The following is a 14,237-nucleotide window of genomic DNA, read 5'->3' as shown; positions in this document are numbered from 1 at the left end:
CGCCATTACATAGGCTGTAGGCTTACTTTATACGGTGGAGAACTCTAGTGGCAATTTCTGTAAACATAAATGCAGATTATACGTTCACATTTAACCATATTGACGACTCGCTAGACTTGTATAGGACTATCTTACACTCATATTAACTTATTTGTACGTAAGGCTACATTCCTCAGTTAATTTGTGAGTAAGTTTTTCAGACTTATGCATACATTTCAGTAATTCTCATTAAAACTGTCCGGTAGGACAGTTGTATAAGGATTGATCGTCAAAAAGTGCACGAAAAAGCGTAACGTTAAAAAACACCCAACTTTGACAATTTTTTTCTCTTTTTCTATAAAAGATAAAATTCCCAAATTTTCTTTAAAATATAGGGCAAACCCTCCTTTATAACTGTAATTTTTTTGCAACCCCCCAGACCTAATAGATTTCGAGAAAAAAGTCGCCGAAAATGAGCAAAAACGGCATTTTCAGAAATTGTTGTTGTTCTTGTTCTTCTTCTTCTTCTTCTTGTTGTTGTTACCTTTTTTGTAAACTACGTAGCGCCTAAACGCAAGAACCGATTTTCATGAATGAGGTGACATTCGATTCGGAATTTTATGTAGATGTGCCTTTTGGGGGTCTCGACGCTGTACACCGAATTAGAGAGGAGTTAGCCCCCTGTATGTAAGGCCCCTTCAAAATTATTATTACTAATTACTCTGTAAATCTTAGCCCGATTTTGATAAAATTTGGTAGGATGATAGAGTTAGGGCTCCCCTACGTAACATTAAAGCGGCGATCTGCTCTTACACTAGTTAAGGGGAAGTATAGCAATCGTTTCAAATTATCGACAAGTGAACTGATTTTCATGAATGAAGTGTCATTCGAATCGAAATTTTGTACAGATTTGCACTTTAAAAGTCTCGTCGCTACGCCTTATATGGAGGGGAGTTTGCCCCACCCAAGTAAGGCCGTTTCTAAAACTATTATTACCAATATTTCTATAACGCTTTGTCCGATTTTGATAAAATTTAGCACGAAGAAGTGATTAAAGCTCCTCTACATGGCTGTGAAGTGCCATCATGCTCTTACACCTACTAAGAGGAAGTACTGAAATCGTTAAAATTATCAATGGGTGAAACTATTTACATTAATGAATTGTCGTTCGATTCAAAATCTTTGCCTCTTTGCCTTTTAGGGAGAAGTACTGTAATCGCCCGTTTATTTTTCTTACTCCTCTTAAAAGGAAGGTCTGAAATCGCAGTTTAAATTTGCTTTTTACGTACAAATACCTTCCTATTTTATATAAAAAGGCTTCCTCAAAAAAATTGTTATTGAGGATGGTTTGGGGACCGCAACTATAATCATTCTTTAAAAAGATCTCTCCAGTGGTAGTTACGGTTCCTACTTAACACCTTATCAGGTTATAATGATAGAATTGCTTATTCCAAATTTAAAAAAAACAGTAAAGCAGATATGTAACTTAGCAAAAAAGACAAAAATGAAAATCTTTCCAAAAGGTACAAAAATCTCCTTAACAAAAACTTACAGTTTAAAATGTTAAGTATAAGGGTTGATTAAACGCCAAAAGGTACACAAATCAGCAAGTACCCAACATTTCATTCAAGCTTAGTTGATATAATTTAAGTAATTTTGCTGCATTAACTTTTCCTTCACATTTTTTAGAATTTATTAGATGTCACAGACCCTTATGCTGGCCATTTTCATCTACAAAAAATTTGTTCAAGTAGCACTGTAGATTGACTGTAATATCTATTAATCTATAATAATCAAACTATTAATTACAGGTTAAAAAGAAAACGTTATAAAAAATAAAAAAAAATACGAGGCTACAAAATTTAAAAACTTTTTTAAAAAAATGCTTACACCAACATACATCAATGATTTCGATTATTTTATTTTTAATAAAAATCGTCTGTTTAAGTTTATTCTTCGATTAAAGTAATTGTTATTTTATGTAGTAGTCAAACGTTTATAATAATAGGTAATAATTATCTGGCTTTATCGCAAATAATATAGTTTTCTTCAATCACACTCTCAATGTAGCTGTTCTTCTCACAATGTTATATATAGGTTATGTAATATAAAATAAATAAGTATTGCATACTTTTAGGACAGCTAATTATTCCAGTATTTTACTGTAAGTAAAATTAAATTACAATTGAGAAATGAATAATTGTTGTTGAATAATCTACTTGTTATTAACTGTGTGTTATTTGTGCTCACGAATATTTCGGTAAGACGAATTCAAGTCTGAAATATTGTTTTAAATCCTCCGTGATTCAAATTTAAACAGTAGCCGACTCTAACTTTGTCTTTTTCTACTTTAACATGCATGTATAAGATGTGACAACTTCAGAATAAAGGGCATATTAAAGATAAATCAGAAGAATAATTTGGAATAGAGTTAAAATAAAGTACCTATTTAAAAACGAAGATATAATATACATTTTATCATAATTATAACCAAATAATATTATGAACGAACTGGCCAGCATAAGGGTCTGTGACATCTAATAAATTCTAAAAAATGTGAAGGAAAAGTTAATGCAGCAAAATTACTTAAATTATATCAACTAAGCTTGAATGAAATGTTGGGTACTTGCTGATTTGTGTACCTTTTGGCGTTTAATCAACCCTTATACTTAACATTTTAAACTGTAAGTTTTTGTTAAGGAGATTTTATGTAACATTGAACTAACCTTGGATTGACTTGCCACTTATAAAGTAGGCTTCTTTAATACTTCTTTAATGTAAACCTTCTTTTTAATCTTTTTGAACCGACTTGGTTACCCAATGCGGATAGAGAAGATGTGTTTGATTCCTGTGTATTCCATGAGATGGTAATACTTTGTAAGGATGCAATTCAGGTTCAAACATTTTGCAGATTGACAAGAACAGTTAGTTCTAGTGTCTCCTCGGTTAGAGGAGGATAATAGAGGTTAGAATCTTCATTTGCTCTCTGTGGACCGCAACTTTTTCCGAATCAAAATTTAAGAAAAATATTTATTAATCTGAGATTTTATATTTTTACAATTGTACATACATTAGTACATACATAAGTACATATATTATGCATTATGGATATATTCGTGTTGGATAAGGTGACGGCGTACTGTCAGAATGCTTTAGAGCGATAGCTAGGAATGCTATGGGGAATAGAAGGGATATCAAGGCTGCCTGCACAAAGGGTCAACTTTCTCCAACTGGCGATGTATTTCCTAAACTCTGAAGCAGGTTGCTGGCCACCTTTTACTGTTCTTCTACTTTTACATTTCTTTTTTTTTTGTCACTTTCTTATCAAAAAATTGGTATTATTTATCCATAAAATTACATAAAAGCGGTATGAAGTTCATTGAGACAAAACGTTAGTACACAGGAATGCGTCTGACGGGGCTAGCATTTCTTATTATAATTATATACGGAATTGGCCTACTTCAGCTATGGTGGAACTTAGAAAGTGAACTCTTTAGAAATAAACATTAGGAATTGCAATAATATAATTCGCGGTTTAATGTTCTACTAGAGCCAACTACTTGTACTAAACATTCAAGGAGTTTGCCACTCTAAGAAAATAATAATTTTTATTATCATTGTTGAAGGGCGTCATCTTCAGAAGTTTTTAGTGCCGAAGAGGTCTTTATGGTTGCACTGACGGCTCACCAGATTTCTCTCGGTACAGATAACACTCTCTAGTTAAAGAAAATCTAAATTAAAGTAACCATAATTTAAAATTTAGATTTCGATCTTTATTATAATTTCATTGTAAAGTTTTAATTTAGGAGAACGAGCAGCCATTAGAATATAATTAAACCATCATATTCACTTTGAATTTTTGTTCACAGTGGTGAAGTTAATTCACATGATGTTTGCTAAAATATCAAAATGTTACTGATGTATGTTAAAATTTACTTGGCATCCATTAAAATGTTTAAATAAATTAGTTGAATATTCCAACTCTAAATGTTCATCATGTAAATTAAGCAGCGGGCGGGCACATGCCATAAATTTATCTGGCCAGCTTTTACTCCTTCTTTCATTTTATTTGACACAATGAAATTTCCTCCTCGACCGAGAGAATATTTTAATAGAATTAAATATTCTCTTCTTTTAAATTATATTATTTTCTTTTATTCCATAAATGGGAGAAAAAAATGGAATCTTGCTAAAACTTACAAAATTGAATTTTCATCGCTTATTTCACCCTCAATTGGAATTGCTAGAATTCCAAGTTTGGAGAACCGGATGTAGATCGAAAGTGTACATTTCTTGAATTTCCCCCACCACTATTTTCTGTAAGTTTTTGCGTATTTTTTACTTACGTCGAAATGTAAACTTTTTTTTTTATTCCAAATATCTTTTCAAAAATTAAGTTTGGGTACTTCAAAAAGAGGCCTCTAATTTACCATTTCAGTAAAATGTATGTTCGTATGCTACAATCTTTAAACAAAAGTAAATAATAGGAAGTGACAATTCCCTGTTAAGCTTTCGCGATTGTTTCCGACTACCTTAAATTTGTTATTCATAGAGCAGGCTATAAAGTGACGGCTTTTCTTTTGGGAAAATTGAACTTTTTCACAAAGGACAAGCCTCTATCGTGTTTTTTTCTGTGATTTCTTCGAGTTTACGACATTTTCTGTAACAATGAGAATCAAATTTGATGATAAAATTTCCAAATTCGTAGAAAAATATCTAAATAAGGTACTTGTATGGTGACAGTTTTCACGTTTTTATTATTTATTTTTGTGACGAAATAGGTCAAAAATAGAAAGGAGTTTTGTTGAAACCTGATTGAAAAGGATGGAAAACATTGAATGAAAAGAAAAAGTTTTGGGGAAAATAATTATCCTTTCTGCGGACGTATATTGGAAAAGCGGAGTATTGTACTCTATCTGACGTCACTGGTTCAATTCTCGGTGAATGGAATCCCCATCTCTGACTCTCCACTTTTAGAATTTACTCTTCTTTTTTCGTTTTAGTTTTCGCCCAGCTACCAAAAGCACATCTTTCTATGTTATGTTGCTGCTGAATTATTGTTCCTATCACATTTTGTTTCAGTAAAAAGAGCAAGTAATTTTATTGATAAAATTAAAATAGCTAACTTATCTAGCTGTTGAACAGAGTTTTAGCTAAATTTATTATTTGCTTAAGTCAATTTTGTTTTAGGGTTCACCTAGTTTCTACCACATACACACTTAGGCGTCAGTGAGCCGAATGAATACTTCGTTGACTTCTTGGTTGTCATTCAAATTCTCAAAATGTAATAATGAATGAGAATAAATATGAAATTGAAACACTTCAATAGGTGGCATCTTACCCTAAGCACTGGAGGAAGACGCCCCATAGATTTATTTTTGTACTACAGCTTCAGCCATGTTGTTTCAAGCTAACACGTACTCACCAAGATGCACACGACACAAATATCACGGAATTATTACGTTTAATCTCGTCAATCCGTCACCAAACCTTAAGAATCGACAACGAAATATTATAATATGTGTCCTCACCAAGTTCAAAGAGTTGAATTTTCAGTTTAACGGCGATTAAACTAGATATAAATAGAAATATTCGCAAGCACGGTATTCACAGTTGATGACTACACGCTCTAACGTAGGAAATGCTGAAATCTAGTTGTAGATATACAAAATCTGACGATACTTGCTTCTTCCCCCTACTTACCTTATCTAAGCAATCGCTTGTTCAATAATTCTAACTAAAGGAGAACCGTTAGAAATAGGGTGAAGTTGTTGTACAAGCCGATTTCTTAGATGTGTCTAAACAGCGGGGCTGAATCAATTGTAGGAAACCACGATGGCTGAAGTGAATTCAGTTTTAAAACTTTGTGGAGAGTCTTAAATCCCAGTGTTTTCCTTCAGATATGATAAAAAGAAGTTGTCAATATGAGGAATGGTTTCTTGAAAGCCGGTTTTGAGATATTCAACTGTGATCAAACAGAATCGGAACTATATGAGATCTATAGCAGAATAAAAAGCCTGGGATAAATAGGCTGCAGCAAGTGAACTCCATCACAACTGGCTTGAAACTAAAGCGACGACTTGAGGAGGAGTCTTTCTACTGAAATTACGCGGAACAGGGTCGAATTAGTGATAAAAGAGAAGCGTTTTAAAAGAAGACATCAGCCACCATTAGGACGTCTCTGATATTGGTTTTATTTACGATGTACGAATTTGTTAAGTCTAGCGATCTGGCCAAATTGCTTTTCATTCCTTCTGGGTCTTATTAAACATTAAAGGCTCACAATAAATTTTGCCTGGAATTACAGTAACATGTAGCCGTGATTATTGGATGGAAGGTGATTTTTCTCACTGACCTCTGAGGAAATATATTAGAACAGGAAGAGGTGCAAAAAGGAAGGGGAGATCTGAGAAAAGGCCCAATAAATCTTTTGAGAATGTGTGCGGAAGAAAGGGCCGCCCGTTTAGATGTAAATCTTGGCTACTCTCAGCAGCCTGGTGAACTGGCCAGTATTATTTCGGTTTTACTCTTATCGCTATCGCAGTCAGTGTTACACTTATCAGTGCTGCCACTCTCTCTTACTACAACTTTATAATCTGTCTTTATCTGTCTTAAACTTTAGCTGACATAATTTGGGGTATAGTGCTTTCTTTATTCCTGTTGTTAATAAAAATGAGTAGCATAGCACACTATTGCATTCATACATTTATTAAAATTGTTCGCAAGCGATGTTCGTCAAAAACTGCACTTAAAAGCATAATTTGAAAACACTCAACTTTGACAATAATTTCCTCATTTTCTATAAAAGATAAAAATCCCAAATTTTCTTTAAAATAAAATTCAAGTCCTCGTTTATAAGAGTAACCTTTTTTGCAATGCTATAGATCAAACAGATTTTGAGAAAAACAATGTCGAAAATGGGGGCAAACACGACATTTTTACGGATTCTCTTTTTATTTAAAAAAATGAAATCGATCAATTATTAAAGTTACGATTACATATTTTTCTGATATGCTCCCAGCTAGCGCTTCCCTGAATTCCTGAGGCTATTCTGATCAGACTCCTCCTCTGAGGTGATTCACTTTATGGGTGAATACCGATATAATGTCGAAGTAACAACTCCAGTTTGTTTAATTACATTAGTTCATCATATTTTGCGTTCTCACTTTGCTTCCGAAATGATAAGGGTGTAAGGTGATCAAGTTTTAAAACTAGTATCTTTCCATTTCATAATCAATTTCATCTTTAATATCCTCAAGCATTACCTGGGAAATTATCGATAAATTATCGAATTTTTGCACCAAAAACTAGAGCATTGAGAGATTCTGCAAGGATTGGCATACAGCTTGGTGTTATTTCTGACATATGTTATATTCGGTAGTTTTGCTGTACGACATATTTATCGGATATTACCTTTGGCTATCCAATTAATTTACTGTGCCACTTAAGTTCGAAACTTCTAGTATAATAAATACATAGTTGGAAACTTATTTGAGGGTTTTCTTTTACTAAGAGGGAGTTACAGCGTCTTAAAACTGTTTGCAATCTAGTCTGCTTCTAAATCTCTCTTCGGAAATCATTCTAAACCTTGTGGTTTGAATTCACTGTCTCCATAGCATTTGTAAAATGTATTAAATTCAGATAAATAAATTCAACTTTTAACTAATACAGTAAATCAGTAATTCTACAGCAATTCTTACTTCAAAACTTAGTCGTTCTCCAAAATGGAGAAAATGTTTTTAATTTTCGCCTAACATATTTTAATTTGCAATATTCTCTTTCAGTTGCAGGTAAGCACTGCCAAATGACCATATTTAGTAACCGAACCTTGCATGTAAGTAATTTTAAATATAATATTAATCTATTATTAAAGAGCTAGCCGACTATCGTCTACTTTTAGTACGTTTAGATGATATGTGTTATTATTTATTTGGCAAAGAAGATATTGCTGTAATTAGTAATATCTTGAAGAAAAAATGACCACTTTTGGAAATGTAAATCCGAGTGGCTTGTCATTTGTCGAAAACTTGACAGTCTATTTCCTCTGGACATCCATACCACTTGAAGAATCACTAGATTGATCAATTTACATCAAAATAGCCAGTAAATAAAATGGTTTTTCCACTTTCACCAACTCAGATCGTTTTTTAATTTGTGAAAATATTCACCCGAAAGAAATCTATCGGAAATTTTAATCATCAATTTTAAAAATTGAATTTAAATTATGTTTTGTTGGTCAGGCTTTCTTTCTGACATTCCGTTTCTGAGTAACATTTGGTCCTATATATTCTTCTTCTTCTTCCTTTGGCGCTGCAACCCTTGCAGGACCTTGGCCTCCTTTAGCGGACAGTCCTGACCGTCTCTGTCCGTGGCTTTCTCCACTGACTAGCGCCCATCTTCTGCAGATCCGCCTCCACATTCGGCAGCCAACGTAACTCTAAGGTCTCCTACCTCCTGGGTGTGTCCTTATAGAAGACATTTCGAGGGACTATTTCCATACTCATTCTGTGGAGGTGAGCCAATCAGTGCAACCTTCCTACTTTTATGGCAGCCACAAGAGTCTCTTCTCTATAAAGCTGAAACCTATTTCTTATAAGTATTATGAAAAAGTGTAGCTGGAATTGGGCGTTTTTGTTAGAAACTTCTCACACAAAAGTGTTCAACACTTTGTTGAATTCATTTTCATTTTATATTGTTTGGAAGCTGGTTACTCTAACTTCTTAAATCTCTAATTTACTTAAATTACACTAGCGAAATTGTATGCCTTACATTCGCTGGCTAGCTCATAATATTAATATCAACTTTAACCTTATGTGATTTATTTCTCTTTTCAATCGAATGTTGTTGCGTTATTTCCTCTAAAATCTCAAAAATCGATTTCAGTACTCCCAGTTAGTGGAGTAAAAGTTTGAATATTCGCTTGAAAAAGATTTGCCACAATTTCATCTGTTCTGAAAAATATAATTCTTTATTTTCTCTAATTTTGTTTCTATTTATACTTCTTTGGGTGAAGCGACCGAATTGAATTGTAGAGAATGCGCTGACCCGTAAAATGCTGGACCAAGTTATATTTACTAGGGCATTATTTATAAAAATGTTCCATTGAATAAAATTGTGTTTTTTATTAAATTAACAAAATATTAAATGATTCAGCTAGAAGCAAATTTTTACACTTCATTGTTCATTGAATGAAAATTGTTGACGTTTTAACTTTCCTTTCAAGGCCCATCAACTTTTTTATATTAATATATTTTCTCCTCGCTTACATTTTTACTTATTCAAGCGGTTTTCTTTATATAAAATTTTTTGGCTAGAAAAGTAATCACAGCACAATTACTGTTTTAATTTCTTTTACTTACTATTTTAGGAAAATTACCCAAATTAGAGATGGCACTTTTCAAGGGAGTTTTTTGTTTCTTTTAAATTAACCTTCTTAAAAAAATTTCCTAAAACTGAACACAGTTTTCCGAGTCAAGCAGTTTCATGATTAATAAATATTTTGATTAAATTTGCGAACGAACGCTGAATTCAAAATAGTGCTGTCAATCAAAAATAGCAGGAAGAATTGGATGGTTTCTTGTACGTGTGGCTGTATTTCCGTTCACGCTTGTGTGTTCCCACCTGGCAAAAATAGAGGCGTAAAGGGTAATCAATCAAACAGACGTAATGGTCCCTAGCAGCTTGTGGTAATGGTATCACTAGTTTTGTTTGCCTTCACAGAGTAATATTCTTTTGTTTACAGATTGAAGACAAAAATTCGTTACTCAAATCGTGTAAAGACTAACGAAAAACCAAATTTCAACGTAATTTTGGCGTTTTATTTTATTAACATAAAATGTTAGTCTACAAAGTTCAAGAATATGCCGTTTTCTACATTTCATTCTTAGACTTCCACTTCGCAAAATGCCATTTTTCTTTTCTAGGAAAGTTGAAGAGTCCTTCAATTTTGAAGAGTCTTCGATTTTTAGTTTTCAAAACATTCTTTTAATATAGAAAAATCGACAGTTCATTACTAAAAACATTATCTTCATTTTTAGAGATATTAAAACTCGAATTTGGAAAAGTTTAGGCTGATTGCAATTTCCCCGCTATCCATCAGCTAGAAAATAAAATGAATCAAGCGAAAAGAATTGTTTCGTAATTTGGCTTTCAGAAACAAAAATAATAATAAAGGATCAAAGGGCATTAAACACAGCCAATTAGAAATAAGGAAGTGCAATGTAGAAAAATATTCTGATGTTCACAGTTCGTGAGGTCGGCTATAGGAGATATTTAGAAAGGTCGGTTACGTGTGGTTTTAAAAAGTGAAAACGCTGTGGTATCCAGGTTGCAGCAGTGCGTATTAAAAATCCATAGCTACAATATTGTAGAAGGCTTTAGTCAGATTTTGGTATTTAAATTTTTGTACAATTACCATATTAATGAAATTCGACATCTTCTAACTTAGCTTTTGTAATAATAATTCCTTTATAAAAACATTTATAACACAACACCTGTGTATTATTTGAAAGTGATTCTAGTATGGTAACAATAGAGGAGTTAAGCCGAAATTCATTCATTGTATTCTAATGGTCTGATATAATACACTAGTGCCTTGGCTTAATTCTACTCTCCGCTGAAGCACCATTTGTGTTATGAATTTTGAGTGAAAATTACCAACTATATAAATTTATTTTCATTTAGGGAAGTTACACAGTTCATAAAGGATTATCAAGCTAACAATTGTATCATCTTCACTTCCTCTTACTCCAGATTAGGGGAAGTATTGCGATCGGGTTAAATTTTGCAAGAAATACGTACCTACGTTGGGGTTGCCTCTGAAACTTGTTTTTAATGTGTACGTGTCTGTAGAAAGCACAAATTTTGTATTATTCCAAATTTTTATCATAAGTATTGGCTCAAAGTGCCTCAATAGGCACTTTATTAATTCTAATATTGTTCCTCCATTGTTTTTAATTAAATATAGCTGATAAACTAATCTCCGAATAAATACTGGTAGAACAAAATGTTCTGCAACATTGTTTACATCCGCGACTTACTAAATCCCATTCTTACATGCAGCACGGTTAGAGGTGAAGCACGCAAAGCTAAGACAGTATTTTGGTACTGGATTTGATTCCCGGTCAAAGCCTTGGATTTTATTTAATGGTTAATGTAAATATTTAATAGTAATGTATGTTTGCTTGTCGCCTCTGTCCACGGTATCTAATTTGGTAGTTGTACGTTGAAGTTTGATTGAAAAAGTAGGCATTACTCTTACTAAGTAACTATTACGAAACATGCATTTGTAAAAATTAAGGGACATATTTTTGCTCTTTAATGCATAAATGCAATTTAATCTTTTTGTTCTCTTAGTATTCTGATCTATTTTATTAAAGCAGACGTGTTGCTCCTTGATTCTGAATTCTCTCCAACAATGGTATTTTGTATTCATGAAGTATTGTGCGACCAAAATATATCTATTGAGCCACACACTCAGCCTATAGGAGGACTAGTTGATGAAACCACTCACCTAGGTACTCTGGGAAAGCTCTAACAGGAGCTGCGGGAGCAGTTACGAGTCACCACGCATGGTGTGCTAATACAGCTTCCCTTCCAATGTCTTCCAAGATAAACTGAAGAATTCTCCTCCAGCTAAAAAACAGAAAAAATAAAACAGAACTAGATGGATGCTGCCTCAAATCCAGTTTTCTCTCCAAGCAAGCCGCAGGAAGGACGAGGCACGACAGTTAGAGGTATCCAAACCCTCCCTGCCAATACAGTCCTTCCTCTGTATGTACTCAGAGAGGTTACATTTTATTCCATCAAAGGTCTGTCAGGTAGTCAACCCAAAAGTGGCTACGAATGCTAAAGTTAGCTATTTCCGTACTTTGAAAATGAACTTTTTCTGTTTAATAAATTGCCTATCCATCACACACACCCACAAAAACAAAAGGCTCCCTAGAGTGCTGTGACACATCCTTTGCAGAACACTACTGAAGAAATTGAATAGTATGGAAATATTTCAAAATCATGATAGAAAGATCGTGGAATAGGTTGATTTCCTGACATGAAAGCGAATCCCTTTTTTAGAAATGGCGTCACCACACATTTTACCACTGACCACTTTAAAGCACCATTCTAACTGTACGCTGGAATGACCAAAGCGCTAAATGGATCTCGTTGCTTTTAATCTGTGAACCTACAGTGCTGTGTAAGTTAACTTTAAAAGAAGAAAGAAATTGTTTCTATTTCAGTTTAATTGGTGTTTAGTTATATTGAGGCAGCAGTTGACAAATTTGGAAGCATATATTTAAAAAAAAAATAATGAAAAAAGATTAAAAAATAAAATTGTATAAAAGGTAAATTAGAAATTCTGTATTTACTCCCTAATAGGATAACAGTTGCGAGACAATGGAACAAATTACTTTCTACTCACGTAGGTCTGTTTCGGCAAGTATTCCTCTAGAATTAGAAGAAGTGTAAAGATACCGTTAGCACTGCCAGAAACTCGCATGATAGTTCCCATATGGTTGGCTACAAACATTTAGTCTAGTGGCGTAGGATTGTAAAAAGCCCCTTTGAAATACCAAAGATATTCTTGGAACGCTTTATCACGAAAAGAGAATGTTATATTGATTTAGGTTTCTTATCCAACTGTAGCATTCTAATTGAGTTTCTAATTATTTAAATAAAATCAGAGTGTCGCTATTCTGGAGTAGGATCTGAGGCTTCTTCGGTGTTTAGTTAAACTCGACTCGCCGTTTGAGGATTGTCGAATGTCCAATTGCCACTTGTGTAATGCCCATAATTTGCTTAACCATGAAACTAGTTTTTGGAATGGTAATTTAGAAATGGAGAGTAACCTTCAAAGTTTGGTACGCCCTGTATGAACTGATTATTATAGTCATTTACATATTTAAAGTATTGTTGAAGGAAATGATATGATCCTTTTGTAAACTATTCGGAATAAGTTACTTTCATTTTTTAAATTTATAAAAGGAATTATTTGTTTGACGAACAAAGTAAAATATATAGCCCATACATGGAACATATGGCCTAGAAGAACCGGTTTGGTTATAATCCGTTCAAGGTCACCTCCATCTTGTTTTTTGTGACTTTAGGTCATTCCACTTCTACTTTAGAAGGGAAAAGTAACATACAGATTTACATTTTGTAAATTACTAACTTAGTTCTATGTTTCATCAGAACTGGATGACCGGTTTTAGTGGATAGAAATCTGAAATTCTAATAAACTCGAGTGAGTTCACCATCAGTTCTCAACTTGAGAACAAAAGTACACCACTTTCATTCTGTCCAGAGCCTAATATTCTGTCAGATGTCTGGCAGAATTATTTGTTATTTTAATAGTTTGGGACCTATTCGAATAGTAATACATTATCTTTGATTTGACCAGTCGTAGCGGGCATGTTTACTTCGTCCCTGACCGCGGTAGGAGACCTTACATCCATCATGAGCATTTCGCACTAGTTGCTAACACATTTATGTTAATGCATAAATTTGCAGCTCTATTTGAATTTGGTGTTAGATTAGATTAGATTAGATTAAATTAGGGTGGCCTCAAGGCCTGCGCCACCGCGACCCCTATGGATCTATTGTGGCTCCCCGGCTTTAGAGCTTACCCTCCAGACCCGTCCGTTTAATCAGACTCTTAATTCTGGAGAGTGGCTCCTGGGTAAAGCTCTCAGTCCTTGGTTTTTCCTCCCCGAGAAGTAACATCCTTAGCCATACGAGCCCCTCACACTGACACAACACGTGCAGTGCCGTTTCCTCCTCTTCCTGACAGAACCTACAAAGGCTATATTCTGCCAGGCCCGTGCGATGCATGTGTTTTCTGAGCCTGCAGTGGCCCGTTAATAGGCCTACAATTATCCTTATAGCCCCACGGCCTTGACGGATTAATTCTGCGATCAGCCTCGGCGAATAGCCTGAATTTGGTGTTAACAAACTTTTCTTACAACTTTGAATTATAATATCAAGTCGAAATCTCTATATCAAACTGATTAGTGTCTGGTAATGGATGAAAGATTTAAAACCTGCCCAGGGATACAATGAACACTCATGCTGCGGCTGAAAAAATCGAAAGATATTATCAGGCACTGAGGACCTAACCATATTTTTCGATCAATCTATTCGCAGGATGTATATTTTTTAAAAATCGATTGTAGATTCAGGTGTTAGGTTGATTATGCGCTTGACGTACAATAAGAATTTTGTTAAAGTAGGATTAATATTTTTTCGGTATTATTTTCCAGTGT

The 14,237-nt window shown here is 33.9% G+C and overlaps 1 protein-coding gene across 2 annotated transcripts in view; it reads left to right on the top strand.

The window, feature by feature from the left end:
• Nucleotides 1-14,237, top strand: part of LOC141461489 (uncharacterized) — a 379,234-nt gene that overhangs the window by 325,020 nt on the left and 39,977 nt on the right. The gene's annotated exons all lie outside the window — the stretch shown is intronic.

Source organism: Rhodnius prolixus, unplaced genomic scaffold, assembly GCF_049639745.1.
Source record: "Rhodnius prolixus isolate KJV_2025 unplaced genomic scaffold, Rpr scaffold_6, whole genome shotgun sequence".
NCBI classification, from domain to species: Eukaryota; Metazoa; Arthropoda; class Insecta; order Hemiptera; family Reduviidae; genus Rhodnius; species Rhodnius prolixus.
The sequence above is the reverse complement of the archived record's forward strand: the minus strand, read 5'-3'. Positions and strand labels throughout refer to the sequence as shown.